At 41.9% G+C, this 16,661-nt stretch overlaps 1 protein-coding gene across 2 annotated transcripts in view; it reads left to right on the forward strand.

Annotated features, from left to right (window-relative positions):
• Positions 1 to 3,452: 3,452 nt before the first annotated feature.
• The window catches only part of LOC137348156 (ras-related protein Rab-5C), a 39,767-nt gene continuing 26,558 nt past the window's right edge, over positions 3,453 to 16,661 (forward strand). The window contains exons 1-2 of one of the 2 annotated variants that reach the window (XM_068013435.1): positions 3,453 to 3,604; positions 4,704 to 4,804. The gene's annotated coding sequence lies outside the window, so the exon portion shown is untranslated. The remainder of the gene's footprint in view (positions 3,605 to 4,703; positions 4,805 to 16,661) is intronic. The other variant, XM_068013434.1, reaches the window with a different exon arrangement.

The raw sequence follows: 16,661 nt of genomic DNA on the forward strand, positions 1-16,661 counted from the left end.
ATTGAGCCTGCTCCACCATTCAATACGATCATGCCTTTTTCCCACACTATCCCCATTCCCTTTATATCATTGGTATTTCGAAATCTGTTACTCTCTGCTTTAAACATACTCAATGACTGAGCTTCCACAGCCCTCTGGGGTAGAGAATTCAAAAGATTCACAACTTTCTGAGTGAAGAAATGTCTCTTCATCTCTGTCCTAAGTGGCTTCCCCCATATTTTGAAATTGTGTCTCCTGGTTCTAGATTCCCCAACCAGGGGAAACGTTTTACCTGCATATATCCTGTCTATCCCTTTAAATATTTTGTAGGGCTCAATGAGATCACCTCTCATTTTCAAAACGCTAGAGAATACAGGCCCAGTTTCCCCAATCTCTCTTCATAGGACAGACCCGCCATCCCGGGAACAAGTCTGGTGAACTTTTGTTGCACACTCTTTATGGCAATAATATCCTTCCGAAGGTAAGAGGACCAAAACTGCACACAGTATTCCAGGTGTTGTCTAACCAAGGTTCTATACAATTGAAGCAAGACTTCACTACTCCTGTACTCAAATCTTCTTGCAATAAAGGCTAACATACAATTAGCCTTCCTAATTGCTTGCTGCACCTGCATGTTAGCTTTCAGTGACTTATTGACGAGGACACCCAAGTACATCTACACTTTCTAATCTCTTACCATTTAAGAAATACTCTGCACATCTATTCCTCCTACCAAAGTGGATAACCTCACATTTTTCCACATTATATTCCATCTGCCATGTTCTTGCCCACTCACTAAGTCTGTCCAAATCCCCTTGAAGCTACTTTGCATCTTCCTCACAACATTCATTCCCACCTAGTTTTGTCATCTGCAAACTTGGAAATATTACATTTGGTCCCCACATCCAAATCATTGATATATATTGTGAACTGCTGGGGCCCAAGTACTGATCCTTGCAGTGCCCCACTAGTCACAGCCTGCCAACGCGAGAATGACCGTTCATTCCTACTCTCTGTTTTCTACCTGTTAACCAATCCTTAATCCATGCCAGTATATTACCTGAGTTCTGATGAAAGGTCCCAGACCTGAAACGTTAACTCTGTTTTTCTCTCCAGACCTGCTGAGTATTTCCAGCACTTTCTGGTTTTATTTCAGTATATCACCTCATTTTCCCAGGTGCTTTAATATTGCTAACCAACCTCCTGTAGGGGACTTTATCAGAAGCCTTCTGAACATCCAAGTATACTATGTCCACTGACACCCCTTTATCAATTCTATTTCCTGCTTGGGATGCTTCCTGATTTGAATCAGGATCAGTTGAACTGCCGGTCAGTGGGATTCACTGTGGAAATGCTTGCTGATGGGCTTTGTTACTGGTGATTGTGGAATTACTCTGAGCTGGAAGTAGAGAATCAAAATTAAGTGTGGTAAAAGAAATATGTAAATAGGAACATCTCCTAGAAGGTAGTACTTTGCACAGCTTGAGCACTTAAAATGGGGCCAGAAGCTCTAAGGTTCCAATTCCAATAGGTTTCACTTGCCAGGTACTCATGCACCTTGGAGTAAAATCAGTACATCTGGCAACAGAGAGGATATAGCATAGATTTATTAGGATGCTGCTCATCTGGGAGAGAACATACACGACGAAAAAGTTGAAAATTGGGGCTGTTTGCATTAGAACAGAGGAGATTATGGGTGACTTGAGAAAGGTGTTTAAAATTATAAAGGAATGGGATAGAGCAATAGAAACAGCTGCTCCCTGTAGTTGAGGCGTCTAGAACAACGGGGCATAGAAAATAAGACCAAATGTGAGAGAATTAGATGATTGTGAGTCTGTGGAATTTTCTTTTTATTCTTTCATGGGATGTGGGCATCGCTGGCGAGACCACTATTTGTTGCCCATCCCTAATTGTCCCTGAGAAGGAGGTGGTGAGCTGCCTTCTTGAACTGCTACAGTCCATCTGGTGTGGCTACACTCACAGAGGACATTGTGTGGAGGATATACATCAATATAGACTGGTTGGGTTGAACAGCCAGTTTCTGTCTTATAATTTCCATGTAATTCGATATACTTTATTTAGCTCATTTTACCCATATCAGAACTCTCTGCACTTAGGTAAATGGGGCAAATGTTATGAGAAATTATCAGGCAAACAGAAATGTTATCTCTGTGTATTGGTTTGGAGACTCTTAAATGTGGTAAGGAGTTTCCGTAAATGTTGGACACCCAGATGAACATTTACCAATTTTAACCCTTTTACTTTGAATATCAGGAATATTAAACCTGTGAGACAAACCAGAATAACTTGAACACTTTTGAAGCTGTATTTTTTTTTTTAGCAGTGAGACATATCAAAACAGACTTTGGGACGGCTGATCCAATATTGCCTACTTTGCCTCACTGACGGAGATGAATCTTTACTCCCTGAGATTCACGGGGAAAGGGCAGGGGAGTGGGACTAGCTTAAATTGCTCTGGCAGAGAGCCAGAACAGGCTCCACAGGCCGAATTGCCTCCTTCTTCTGTGCTGTAACCATGCTGTGATTCTGTTCCACTCCAATAAATGAAGTTTGAAAAAAACCTTTCATTTAAATAGCACCTTTCACAACCACCGGATGTCTTAAAGCACTTTACAGCCATTGAAGTTCTTTTTTGGAAGGGTAGTCACTGTTTTAATGCAGGAGACAGGAGCCATTATGTGCACAGCAAATTCCCATAAACAAAGCAATGTGATAATGACCAGATAATTTGTTTTTTGTGGTGTTGATTGAGGGATAAATTTGGCCAGGACACTGAGGATAACTCCCCTGCTCTTCTTTGTAACAGTGGAATGGGAGCTTTTACATCCACCTGAGCAAGCAAATGGAACCTCAGTTTTAACGTCTCATCTGAAAGACAGCACCCTCAGTACTGCACTAGCGTGCCAACCTTGATTTTTGTGCTCAGGCTCTGGAGTGGAACTTGAACCTGGAACCTTGTGACTCACAGGCAAAAGTGCTACCAACAGAGCCACAACTGACAGGCTTCCAAAAGATCCAATTGAAAATATGTTGTCACATATTCCAACATTTGCACCTGGGTAATACAAATGTTATTTTTCCAAATCACCACCCAGTGCTCTGCATTCCTGGACATAGAGCCCCAACCAACAGGGGACAAGCACTGTCAATCAGCCCTCACACCACCAAAAGCCGACAGGCCCTCCCTTGCTCTGCCCTCTGGGTATTGTAGTGTTTTCCCCGAAACCCATCCGCACAAAGCGACCACTGGAAGACTACAACTCCCGAGATGCACCAGCACCGCTCCGATTGGCCCGTCCCGGGCCAGCGCGGTCGCGCCATTGGTAGCCGGTCCTCACCCGACCGTGCGCGCTGGCCGACCTCTTCGCTGATGATTGGCCAAGAGCGATGTCAATCAAGGGGAAGCCCCTGTCACCTCCGCCCGCCCCCCGCTATTTGCGCAGTTCCGGAAGTGGGGAATGGGCGGGTCTGAGATGTGAAAGCGGAAGTGGAGGCCGAGGTTTGGGCCTGGAGTTTTCAATCTGAAGTGAAGTGGGGGATTGAAGAGAAGTGAAAATAAGAGTTGGAGGAAAGAAACTTCGCTTCTTATCTGCATTCTTGCCGAGTGAGTACCTGCTCTTGTGGTTTAATGGGAGATGAAAGTTCGGGTTATTGAGGTAAATTTGTTCGGTGTGTCCGCTGCCAGAGTCGGGCCAAGTTTAGCTGGCAGCGGAGTCGGGCATTTCCACCCTATAAACCCCGATCCGAACCCTTTCCTTCCCTCCTCGATGTTGTTGAGCAGTTTAATCGTGAGAATAAAAAGCCTTGCTGGTGGAAGCGAACTTTTCTTAAACATTCAAGGGACAGAGATTGGATTCAACTTACCAGGGAGTTAAGATGGTACATTGTTCCTGATTTTGTTTTTTTAAATTTGTCTTTGGATGTGTTACCATTTAAAAAAGAAATGTGTGTGTACAACAACACAAGCTTCTAATGAGTTCATCCTGGTTTCTGTACTGAGTCAGCTGCTTAAAAAAAGAGTTTATTGCGAAACAAATCCGGGGCACAGTGCACAGCTAGAGCTATATGTAAACTGCTTTTTTTTTTGTTAGGGATAAACTTTTACATTCAATTACCTCTCACCCTGGCTTTCCTTTTTTTCTTGTCTTTTAATGTATTTATTGCTATGCTTCAATCACCACCCACTCTTGAGATTCTGCTTTTAACGTTGTGAACTTTAAACTTGCCTTTTTTAATGTGTATACATTAAAGACATCACAAATGTTGTCACTTGGTTCAGAACAAGTAACATTTCTACCAGCAACTGTTATACAGATTGGTTAATTGCTCTGAAGCCATTGTCTGAAGAAGTAAATACTACAGTGCAGTTTGTGTATGTATGTATTTCATTGATATTGGGTCTGTGATAAAACAGGATGAATATGCTGAATTGAAGCTGGTAAACTATTTAAGAAAAACTTTTTGTACTGAATTGAATATTTACATGCGTGGACAGTGTTTTAAGCAAAACTGCACAGATGTAAAGCCACACATTCGGTGTAACATTGTTTAAAATGAAAGGTGAACTGCTTTTATAGGGACATTTCAGAGTTTGTACATGTTGAAGTAGAGATCCTTCTTGAAGCTCCTTTTGCTATTCTGTGGGTCTGTTAGTCTATAATTCCAGTAAAAAGTTGTAGAATTACATATGTCTCCATTTCCAGGGTATTGTAGTCCATTTTGCGTGAGCAAAGAACCACTATTCCACAATTCCCTTTCCAGCCTGTCAAATGAAACAAAAACAGGAAATACAACTGTACATTCTGTAAGTATTACATGAGTAGATTGGGTCCAAAAGTGATCCTAGTTATGTTGAAAATAATGAAGTACAAAGAGTCTGTTGTAGTTGTCAGTTATTCTTTATCGAGTAGTCTTAGAAATATTGGAAGAGATGATTGTTAAATATCTCATTTGTTGCTGTAACTTGTGCAGTTAAGTACACAGGCCTGCACAGATCTTGTGTGCCAGTGAATTCCTTTAAATCCTAGATGTGGTAGTGTTCTAACCTCCTGATTTCGAAAGACTTGAGTTTTAGCAGCTTTTCACTCTTCCAATATAATGTGTGTTTGTCCACATTGGAGCTAAGCAATGCAAGTTAGGTTATCCCAGAGCTAGTCTGTGCAGATATGAACTGTAAATTGTTAATACTGTAAAGTGAATATTTGTGATTGATTTTGACAGGCTAAAATCGTATGCAGTTGGACAGTATTACTCAAATTCTGTGTATATAAAGATATGGAATGATAGCAAGTGTATCCCTTTAAGATTGATATGCAGCTACATCAATACCTCATGCTTCATCAATGATGGGAACATCTATATATGTGTATATATCTGAACTGCTTTGCTTGTATATTGCAAGTGTATCTTTTATTAGCAAAATATGTTTGAAAATTGTAGCAAAAAGGTCAGCCTCTAGTTTGGAATGGATCAACAATAATCCTAATGAGGGTTCAAAATAGCCATGTCTCAGTGACCGCAGGTGTCAGCAGTTATAATCTAAAACTGAGGCACGTGACAAAATGCTAAATTCTTGGGTTGGGGGGAGGTGGTTGTGGTTTGAATTAGAGTTTGGTAGACATTTTCAAGGATAAACAGCTTTTCAGTTGGCTTTCAGGATAGTAACTTCATTTTACAGGGTGCAGGAAGTAATCTTCAGACTGATAAATGTTCTTGCCCACTAACCTTGCTAGCAAGGCAAGTTGATTTCAGTTCTTCACTCCGCTCTGGGTACAGGCCACCAAGTTTGGTTTCTTTTAAACTGCACTTTTTCAAAGCCAGTTTAGATGCGATAGGCCAAACGGCTGCCTCCTGTGCTGTATAATTCTATAAATTCCCAGTGTAGCTCAGTTAATAGCTGCTGAAGTTGAATTAATCTAGGTTTGATGTCCCTGTACCCAACCCTTTTCCCTCCAGATTTATTAGATAAAGGGAACAGAGCATAAATCTCAAGTGCTTCCCTTTTATTTTAACTTTGTCTGCTGAATATTTGTAATTGTTGCATAAATATAAAGTGGTCGTGATTGTGTGTGTTTGGTATGCATAGCTTGTGCTGGCTTTTAGAAATGTGCTTGATATAAATTCATCAGGATGGGGGAGGGGGGGAAATTTCCTAAAAACCAAGAACAGTTTAAAAAAAAAAGCACAGCTTCTACACTTCCTTTTATGTTTAGATTTAAGCAGTACTGAGATCATTCTTGAGTGGAAATGTGAACCATTCAAATGTTCAACAAAAAATTTGACCCATTTATATTTGTAGTAACAAGATTTTTATTTCTGCATTAGTACTATACATGTAACCTATATTTAACATTCGTTACCTATGTTTGCACTCAGTGCAGAGCTATTTGTGAAGTATCTTCTGCAGAATTTCCCCATTCTTGGGAGCAATGCTACTGGTGCAGAAGCACAACTTTATTGAGAGCTAGCTGAATGGGGTACTGATGAGTGGTGAGAGAAAATTTCTATCTTTAGACAGCCATTGGAGTATAACTTCTAAAGGGCCTACAGTTACCTTGTGGATCATTGGTTCTTGGGTTTTTCCAGTGGCCCGTGCTGTCGTCCTTTTAAAGCCTTCATTTCTCTAGTTTTAGATTTAACTTGCATCGCTAGATCTGTGATCGTATAAACTTTATCGTTTTATCATGACATATCTTTGAGGACCATTGATTATGAAACAAGACACGAGGTTTCAGGTGAGTTGGAAGGGACTATATTTGCAGGGTTTTGGTTTTTAATTTTTAACTTCAAACACCTGGTCTTGTACTGTGAAGTCCCCTTGAGTTAGTACATAACATCTGTGCTTTCATCATGGATTTTCTCTTGTATCAAGTTTAATCTGAATAATGGGCATTGTCTAGGCTCAACCATGAAGAAAGACCACTTATGCGAGGCACTGGAGGATCATCGGTATCCATGAATCTGTACTCTGATTCAATACCTTCAAGAATTTAAAAACAATATCATGGAATTTTTGTAGCACAGTGGACTAAACAAGAGCCTTGTATCTTTGGAATTCTGACTCAAATCCAGCCCATGCTGATAAGTAACACATCTCCTCAGTCTGTTGGCCATAGGCATCCTCAAGTGGATTTTAGGTAGTCTCCACCTGTGTGGATTTAGGTCCACCACTCACAACTAATCGCAAATGGATAAACCCTAATTTCCCTGAGTTTTCTGCACTTGTATCTGAGATCTGAAAACAAGTGGAAGGATTTCACCAGATTCCTCCAGATATTAGTACAGTTTGGTTCCTTTGCTGTTCTCCTCTTACATCCGATTGTGTTGGGTGTTGTCTTCCTTGCTGGAATTAAGTTGACTGATAAATGAGGCCCATTTTTTAATATAGCTCCCAATATGTGGAAATAGTGAGCATGTGCCAGGTGTAGCTTAAGGGCAGGGAGGAATTTAATTCTTGTTGTTCTGATCTGCCTAATTTTTCAATGCATACCATGACCTGATCCAACTTGATTTCAATGATATAGCAGAATGCCTTATTTTGGGGAACTGTTTATGGCTGTTGCTTCAAGTGTGTGTGTATATATAGGTTGGTTATGAATGACAAACTTCAAAATTTGCTTAGTCAGAAGTAATGTGCAATTCATTGAGTGAACAAACTTTGTATATACTTGATCAAAGCTTCCAGGATTTTTAACTTGTCCCTTAGTGTTTGTTACAGGACTTCCATTTTAATAATAGTTTATATCCTGTAACATTATGCAGAAAACCTAGATTCTATCTGCGCCCCCCTCACCCCAACAATAGTAAGCTCATTGAGATGTTGGTACTGGGGGGGCTTGGAGTTCTGTGCCTTTCAGACACTGTCGATATCAAGAACTCCCAGGCACAGTATGAGTAGATTGAATAATGTCTGAGGGACATTAGCAGAGGGAGCTTTTCTCTGAGTCCCCTATTGTATGAATTTTTTAAAATCTCCGTTTCAGTCTCCCATGGACTGTTAAGTGAAATTGCCATTTGGGACCAGTTTTGTGGTGGACCTAAATCCACACAGGTGGAAACTACCTAAATCCACTTCAGGGGATGTCCATGGCCAACAGACTGAGGAGACCTGTTGCCTATCAGTGTGGGCTTGATTTGTCAGAATTCCAGAGATGCAAGGCTCTTGTTTAGCCCACTGTGCTGCAAAAAATCAATATTTTTAAACTCCTGAAAGCATTGAATCATTAGTGGATTCATTGGATACTGATGATCCTCCAGTGCCTTGCATAAGTGGTCTTTGTTCATGGTTGAGCCTAGATGCCCATTGTGGGGGTGGGCATCATAGTTCAGCTGTGTCCTGTTCATTCTTGCAGTTAACAGCAAGTAACTGGATAGCAATGGCAAGTGGAACCCCAGCTCTCCTTCCTCATCCCCATCCTAAGGGTCCTGCAGACAATTGTAGCACTTCTGCAATTAGCTAACAGCACAGATTGAAAATTGATTTTAGGTGGAAATGAGTTTTTTTCAGCCTGCCTAACTTTATGCATTGCTTTCTCTTAAATGCTTATACTACCTTTAAATGTTCATATTGTAATCTGATTTCTATGGAGCAGCAATAGTTCAGCTCAAAATAATTCTCTTTACATTTTTCACAAGTCAACTTGAGCCCAATCACTATTTTTACTTGCAGTTTCTACTGTGAACAAGAAACTGCAAGTTCTGACATTTTCATTGCATTGTACTGAGCAATATAGGACCATCTCTGACATTGTCCTTCCCTTTTGTAATTTGATTTAAAAACTTGGAGACTCGGGCAAAGCCTGATACTGCAACCAGTTATGTTCTGCATGACCCAGCCAGATCTGTAATCTGATCTCAGTCTGTCAAAGGATCTTGGTGGTCGGAATTTTTTTTAATGGCATCTGTTAGCAGTGGGTTTGAATGTTCCCCTCCCCACCCTCAGCCAAAAATCTAGAGGTTTTAAATCATAAAAAAAAATAAACTGCTTTTTAAATGACTTGTTCCTGTGTGTCAGAATTATAATGCAGTGGGTAGAGACTAGCATCTAATCGTGTAGTTCAAGTAGCTAGTTTGAAAATTTGATTTAATAATGAATGTTACTTGCAGTGCCACCTTCATATGGACACAATGCAGCATAAAAGGTGGTTGAGTAGAGAGCTGTTTTTGTGCAGCCACAGAAATTAATTCCAGAAGGTTGAGTCTTGACAAACGTGCACAGTAATACTTGCAGTATCTCTATCTCCTCTTTGTGTTAAGTTGGTTTTATATTATTGTGAACAAAAGGATTGCATTGCCTAGACCATTTCTTGAAATTGGGCTAAATGGTCTAGCAGCTCAGTTGTTCTTGGACTGTTAACAGCAAGTGGAAGTATTTTGTTTAGCCTCTTCTCAGGAGAGGGATAAGTTGATATAGACTATCTTTTTGTCGTCTGGATATGGACAGTGCTGGCAAGGTCACATTGCCCATCTCCAGTCACCCTAAGATGATGAATGGAAGCAGTGGTTTGTGTGCTTAAAAAGCATCAATAGTCAATCATGTAATGTAAGCTAGACCAGGTAGCATTGGCAGATTCTGTTACCTAAAGCACATTAGCAAACCAGTTGGGTTTGATCTGGCCACTTGTGTTTTTTTGTTTCTCCTACCAACCCACAGATCAAACTTATTGACGACGAATCTGAATTCATGTTTTCTGGTTGCTGGACTGGCACCATAATCGCAATACCACTATAGTTGCTAGCTTGCTCCCTTTTTGGCAATGTGGAATGGTCTTGCTGCCAGAAACTGGAGGATCCTGTGACTCATTTATTACATTATCACCCAAAAGGGAGTTTGAAGAAGTGGTTAAAAATGTTAATGGTGGTTTAGTGGTATAGCTCACTGGAGCGCCAGTAGGCTGTGCCATAGAAGAGGAAGTGTTGTTGCGTCTTCAAATGTTTGAGTTAGCAGTCTATAGTTAGTTTAACAATGGTACTATCAGAGGGGCTAATTTTCTTGCACATGGAAGACTTGAGTGGACCTCTGCTATGTTTCTGCATTTTCCAACAGCTGGTTTGAGGGCAGCATTTTGAGTGGACCTTTTAACCTTGAGCTGTGGATGGTGTAGTGGGAAAATTGTACTAAATGAAAGCAAATTACTGAGCAGTTGTTGACTCTTTTGCAAACATTCATGCTGGTCGGGGGGAGGACTCCTGGTCAAAGAAGTGAGGACGGAGGCGGTGGAAGAAGAGCTCAGCGTCATGCGAGCGTGAAATTCATTGAGGTTCTCCCAGTTTCTCCGTCTCTGACGCATCTGCTCTGATGCTACCTTCCATGGCGGTGCTTCTGATATAACCTCCTTTTTCCTCAACCGAGGATTTCCCCCCACTGTTAGGGCCCTCAACTGTGTCCGGCCCAGTTCCCGCACCTCTACCCTCACCCCTCCCTCCCAGAACCGTGACAGGGTTCCCCTTGTCCTCACTTTCCACCCCATCAGCCTCCATATCAAAGGATCATCCTCCGCCATTTCCGCCATCTCCAGCGTGATGCCACTACCAAACGCATCTTCCCCGTCAGCATTCCGAAGGGATCGTTCCTTCCGCGACACCCTGGTCCTCTCCTCCATTACCCCCACCACCTCGTCCCCGTCCCATGGCACCTTCCCCTGCAATTGTAGGAGGTGTAATACCTGCCCATATACCTCTTCTCTCTCCTCACCTATCCCAGGCCCCAAACGCTCCTTTCAAGTGAAGCAGTGATTTACTTGTACTTTCAATGTAGTATACTGTATTCGCTGCTCACAATCTGGTCTCCTCTACAATGGGGAGACAAAACGTAGACTGGGTGACTGCTTTGCGGAACACCTCCGCTCAGTCCGCAAGCAGGACCCTGAGCTTCTGGTTGCTTGCCATTTCAACACTCCCCCCTGCTCTCATGCTCACATCTCTGTCCTGGGATTGCTGCAGTGTTCCAGTGAACATCAACGCAAGCTCGAGGAACAGCATCTCATTTACCGATTAGGCACACTACAGCCTGCCGGACTGAACATTGAGTTCAGTCATTTCAGAGCATGACGGGGGCCCCCCATTTTACTTTTATTTTTAGTTATTTTTTCATTTTTTACAATCTTTTTTTTTTGTTTCATTTCATCTTTGTTCAGTTTGCTTACCCACTCTTTTTTGTCATGTTTGTACTTGCTGCTGTTCAATCTTCAGTCCATTAACACCCAATCTGTACTAATGCAAGGGTCACTGACCCGAAACGTTAACTCTGCTTCTCTTTCCACAGATGCTGCCAGACCTGCTGAGTGAATCCAGCATTTCTTGTTTTTGTTTCAGATTTCCAGCACCCGCAGTATTTTGCTTTTATATTACTGTACTAATGCTTTGTCTTTCAACACACCATTAACATATTGTTTGCCTTCGCTCCATGACCTTTTGGTCAGCTATGTGGCCTTGTCCAATCTACACCTTCTCCTTTGTTACCTCTTGCCCCACCCCTGCCTCACTTGTTTATAACCTTTGACATTTCTAATATTTGCTAGTTCTGAAGAAGGGTCACTGACCCGAAACGTTAACTCCGCTTCTCTTTCCACAGATGCTGCCAGACCTGCTGAGTAGTTCCAGCATTTCTTGTTTTTTGGTCCATTTATAACTCGTGCGCTCTGCCCCCATCCACCAGGAGTGCAATCTGTTCGGGTATTAAGAACATAGCATCATGGACCAATTTAGGAAAAACATTCTGCGAAATGCTACTTCGATCTCCAAAGGCGATCAAACCAGTTCAAATACAACTGCAAATACTCCATATTTTACACTCATTCAGAAACTCTTCCAAATCCATCTTGAGTGCTTGCAGAAAATTCACGCTCTTTTACGCTGAAAACTAGTCTGAGATCACTGATTATTTGAGAAGTATCACCTCTGGACAGCTAATGTGGTTCTACACTTACATATCCACATGCCTTCTGGAGCTCCCTAATTTATTTAGATCAAATAACTTGAATCTAGACCAATGTTACAGACTAAATTATAACCAAGTAAAATAATTAGTTTCAGGGGTGGGAGAGAAGCTGAAAATGGAGTTTTATTTTCAGGTAGTCTGCCTGACTGTAGACCTGAAATCCTCTGCTTATTCCAGCTGATTGGGGAAAGATGCTGCATGTGCAGGTTTGTCTTTCTGCCTTTTTCTTCCATTCTATTTTTCCAGCTTACTATGATTTACCTTCAAAGCAGAAAGACTGTTTTAAAGGAAAAACTTTTTATTTTCTTTACCCCAATCGGCATGAAGAATTTTCACTGCTTCTGGAAAAGGAAATTTGAAAATTTACTGCAAGCACACAATTTCTATATCATAATTTTTACTGCGCAGGAGGAGGCCATTTAGCCCAACGTGTCTGCACCAGATCTGCAGATGAGCATTTCACCTAGTGCCACTACCTCCACCTTCTCTCCATAATGCTGCACATTCTTCCCTTTCATATAACTCTAATTACCTTTTGAATGCCTCGATTGAACCTGGCTCCACCACACTCGGGCATTCCAGACCTTTAACCACACGATACATGAAAAAGTTTTTCTTCATGTCACTTTTACTGCTTTAACCATTACTTTAAATCTGTGACCCCTCATTTTTGATCCTTTCACGAGCGGGAACTGTTTCTCCCTATCTACTCTGTCCAGACCCCTCATGATTTTAAATACCTCTGTCAAATCTCCTTTCAGCTGCCTTTTCTTGGAAAACAGTCCTAACTTCTCCAATCTTTGTCCGTAACTGAAGTTCCTCATCCCTGGAACCTTTCTTGTGAATCTTTTCTGTACCCTGTCTAATGCCTTCACATCCTTCCTAAAGTGTGGCACCCAGAACTGGATGCATTACTCCAGCTGAGGCCAAATTAGTGTCTTATATAAGTTCAACATAACCTCCTTGCTCTTGTATTCCATGCCCCTATTAATAAAGCCCAGGATACTGAATGCTTTATTAACCCGCTTCAGCTGGTCCTGCCACCTTCAATGATTTATGCACTCTTTAGAATTGTATCCTTTATTTTCTATTGTGATTCCATGTTTTTCCTATCAAAGTGAAGCACATCATATTTCTCTGCATTGAACTTCATCTGCCACTTGCCCACCCATTCCACCAACGTGTCCATGTCTTTTTGCAGTTCTATACGATTGTCAAGTTCACAATGTTTCCAAGTTTCATATCATCTACAAACTATGAAATGGTGCCCTGTACACGAAGGTATAGGTCATTCATGTATATCAGGAAAAGCAACGGTCCCAACATTGACCCATGTGGGGGATCTCCACTACAAACCGCCTTTAGACTCAAAGAATCCATGAACCACTATTTTGTTTCCTGTCACTCGGCCAATTCCATATCCATGTTGCTACTGTCCTTTTTATTCCATGAGCTATAACTTTTCTCACAAAGTCTCAGGCACTGTATCAAATGCCTTTTGGAAGTCCATAAACACCAGATCTGTTGCCCTCATCAACCCTCTCTGTTACGTCTTCAAAAAAAACAACTTGATTTTCCCTTTTTAAAAAAAAATAAATCCAGGCTGTCTTTCCTTAACCTGCATTTGTCCTTGTGACTAGTAATTTTGACCTGACTATTCGATTCTTGACATTTTCCTGCCACTGAAGTAAATCTAACTGGCCTGTAGTTGCTGGGCTTATCTTTAAGCCCTTTTTTGAACAAGGGTGTAATGTTTGCAATTTTCTAGTTCTCTGGCACCACCCTAAGGAAGACTGAAAAGTTATGTCCAGTGCCTCCATAATTTCCTCCCTCTCTCCCCTCCGTATCCTTGGATGTATCTCATCCACTTGAATTACAGACAGCCTATCCAATACCACCTTATCAATTTTAAACCTTTCTTGTGTCTGAATTATCTCCTCTTTCACCATTGTCTGGGTTGCATCATCTTCCATGGTAAAGACCGATGCAATACCTCAACTATTCCCCTGTCTTGATGCATAATTTTCCCCCTTTTGGTCCCTAATCCACCCCACTCCTCCTTTCGCCACCCTTTTACTGTTCATGTTTATAGAAAACTTTGGAATTCCCTTTTATATTAACTGCCAGTCACTTTTCATTCTCTTTTATTTGCTTTTTCACTTCCCCTCTGAACCTTCTCTATTCAGCCTGATTCTCAGTAGCATTTTCTATCTGGCATCTGTTGCAAGTACACTTTTTCTTAATAGCTATCTCTTTTCTCATCCAGGGAGCTCTGGATTTGTTTACCCTATCTCTCTCCTTCAAGGGACTATAACTTGACTGCCCGAACTATCTCCTCTTTAGAAGGTAACCCTTTGTTCAGCTGCCTTTTTTGTTTCACCCCCCCTTCCAACCTCTGACTCCAATTTATTCATCCCGTATCTGTTCTTGCCCCATTGAAATTGGCTTCCCCCGTTAATTAATCTTGCTCTGGATTGTTCTTTATCCTTTTCCACAGTCAGCCTAAACCTTGGGATACAATGATCACTGTCCCCTAAATGTTCTCCTACTGACATTTGATCCACTTGGCCCACCTCATTCTTAAGAACCAGGTCCAGCAGTGCCTCCTTTCTCAGACTAGGAATATATTGCTGTAGAAAATTTTTGTGAACACACACTAGGAACTCCTGTCCCTCACTGTCCTTTGCACTATTGCAGTCTGTTTGGATAATTAAAGCCCCCTATTATAACTACCCAATAATTTATAAATGGCAAGCAACAAAAATATTTCTCCATCCCTCCACCCACCCCACAGCTTTAAGTGCTCATGTTTCAATGAAGGCTATGCTTGCTGACAATGCAACCAGTAGGTGGCACAGAACTAGCACATGCACAAATGCAGCCTCTTCCACTGAAATGTCACTGTCTCCAATGTCTCGGGCAGCTGCCAGTAATAAAGATGGTGCTGCTCAATTTATCTCAACAAATTTAACCTGAAAATCCCCTCTATGTTTGCCATCACCGCCTCCATCCCACCCCCTTCAGTCCCCCACTCCTGCTGCCATTGTGCTTCTCTTTGCTTCTTGCTCCCTGCTGCCTTCCCTTAGCCATTTTCTCCTGGCTCGCTACTTACCCTCTTCCCCACTCTGCACCCCCACAGCCGCTTGCTCTAGGCTGCACCACTTCACTCCTCTCAGCCACTCGCTCCCACGTTTGATCGTTCTCTGCCGACCGAAGAAGCAAGGCGGGGGGACATGGGCGCGAGTAGCCAAAAGGACGGAAGCTGAGCAGCCAAAGGGGTGGTGGGGGGGGGGGGGCGGTGGGAGGAGAGAAAGATGTTGAAGGCGGGAGCAAATGGCTGAGGGCAGTGGGGTGTGGGTGAAGAGGAGTGGGGGGGGGGAGAGAGAGAGAGAGCGGGGAGGCCCGGAGCAAGTGGCCAAGGTGGGGGAGGGGGGCAGAGAGCAGCCAGTGGGGCTGGAGCAAGTAGCTGAGGGGGGAAGCAGCTGGGGACGGTGGCTGAGGGAAGGCAGTTGCATAGTGGAGAGCCAGTGATCAAGCGGGGTGAAGCGGCGATTGAAGCAAGAATGGTGGGAGGAGCAGGGTACCATTCGGGTGAAGACAACATTGTGTGGCGTCATACACTCATTCGTACTGACAAGCTAGCAAATATTTGCATGTACTAATGACGTTTGCGATTGCTGTCTTCATCGTCAGGAGTCACTTTGGATTAAACCTGGGTCAAGAATGGAATTTTTCTGACTTGTAGGGGTGGTATTTAATGAGCAGAATGAGAGAATGCAAAAATTAACCATTTAACTATCAGCAGTGGCATTATAAGGCCCACTGCCATTGAGAGAAGCTGGACCAAACACTGGGGTGTTTGTTTTCTCTTGGTTTTTAAGTTGTGTTTTTCTAAAGGTGCTGAGGTTTGTACTTCAAGAGGAATTCAGGAACCTACAAAATGAAGTCAGTTCAATGATGCCAGGAAGAGATGACATTAATTAGTTGAATGTGTAATGGGATGTTGGTTACTAACCTTCGTACTGTGGCCATATGGTATCCTTGTGTACAGTATGAGTGGTTGCAATGTATAAAGTTGTAAATTGTATAACACCTGGTTTTGGTGGATAATTAATTTTATTCAGTAATATGCTTATAATTTGGCCAAGACATTTTGCTGTTTCCTTGAGCAGGTTTTTATGTAGTGATTGGATGATTTGGCATCTGTGGAAGATGGTAGTGGAGCTGCTTAGTATTCTGGTCAGAGTTGAGTTTTTTTAAGTTGAAGATTTCTAGATTTGACAGCTGGTGCAATTGATGCTGCAGTTTGTGCAATGAAGTATTTACATTAGTGAAATGAGTATCGTTGATCACTTAAACTGCCTTTTTCTGTTTCTTGTGCTACCTTTTTTTTTAAAACCTGAATTTAAAATCAGATTGGTTAACAAAAATCTAAGGTATTAAGGACTGATGGGTATATGAAGTTCATTTGCAGATCAGTCATCTCATTGGTGGCGGAGCAGGCTTGAGGGGATAAATGGCTTAGTGCTGTTCCTATGTCCCTGAGTACTTCACCATTTTAGTTAACTTGTTTGACTCTTTAGCCAATATATTTTCTGTTTAAAAGGATAATTCCACTTCAGTTTTGAATTTGTAATTGGTCTGGAATTGCAGAGAAGAATATTTGAAAAATGGTTTGGAACTACTCTAACAGTTTGGTGTTTGACTTGTTTCCATGCTTTTA

This window comes from Heterodontus francisci, chromosome 33 (genome assembly GCF_036365525.1).
Source record: "Heterodontus francisci isolate sHetFra1 chromosome 33, sHetFra1.hap1, whole genome shotgun sequence".
NCBI classification, from domain to species: Eukaryota; Metazoa; Chordata; class Chondrichthyes; order Heterodontiformes; family Heterodontidae; genus Heterodontus; species Heterodontus francisci.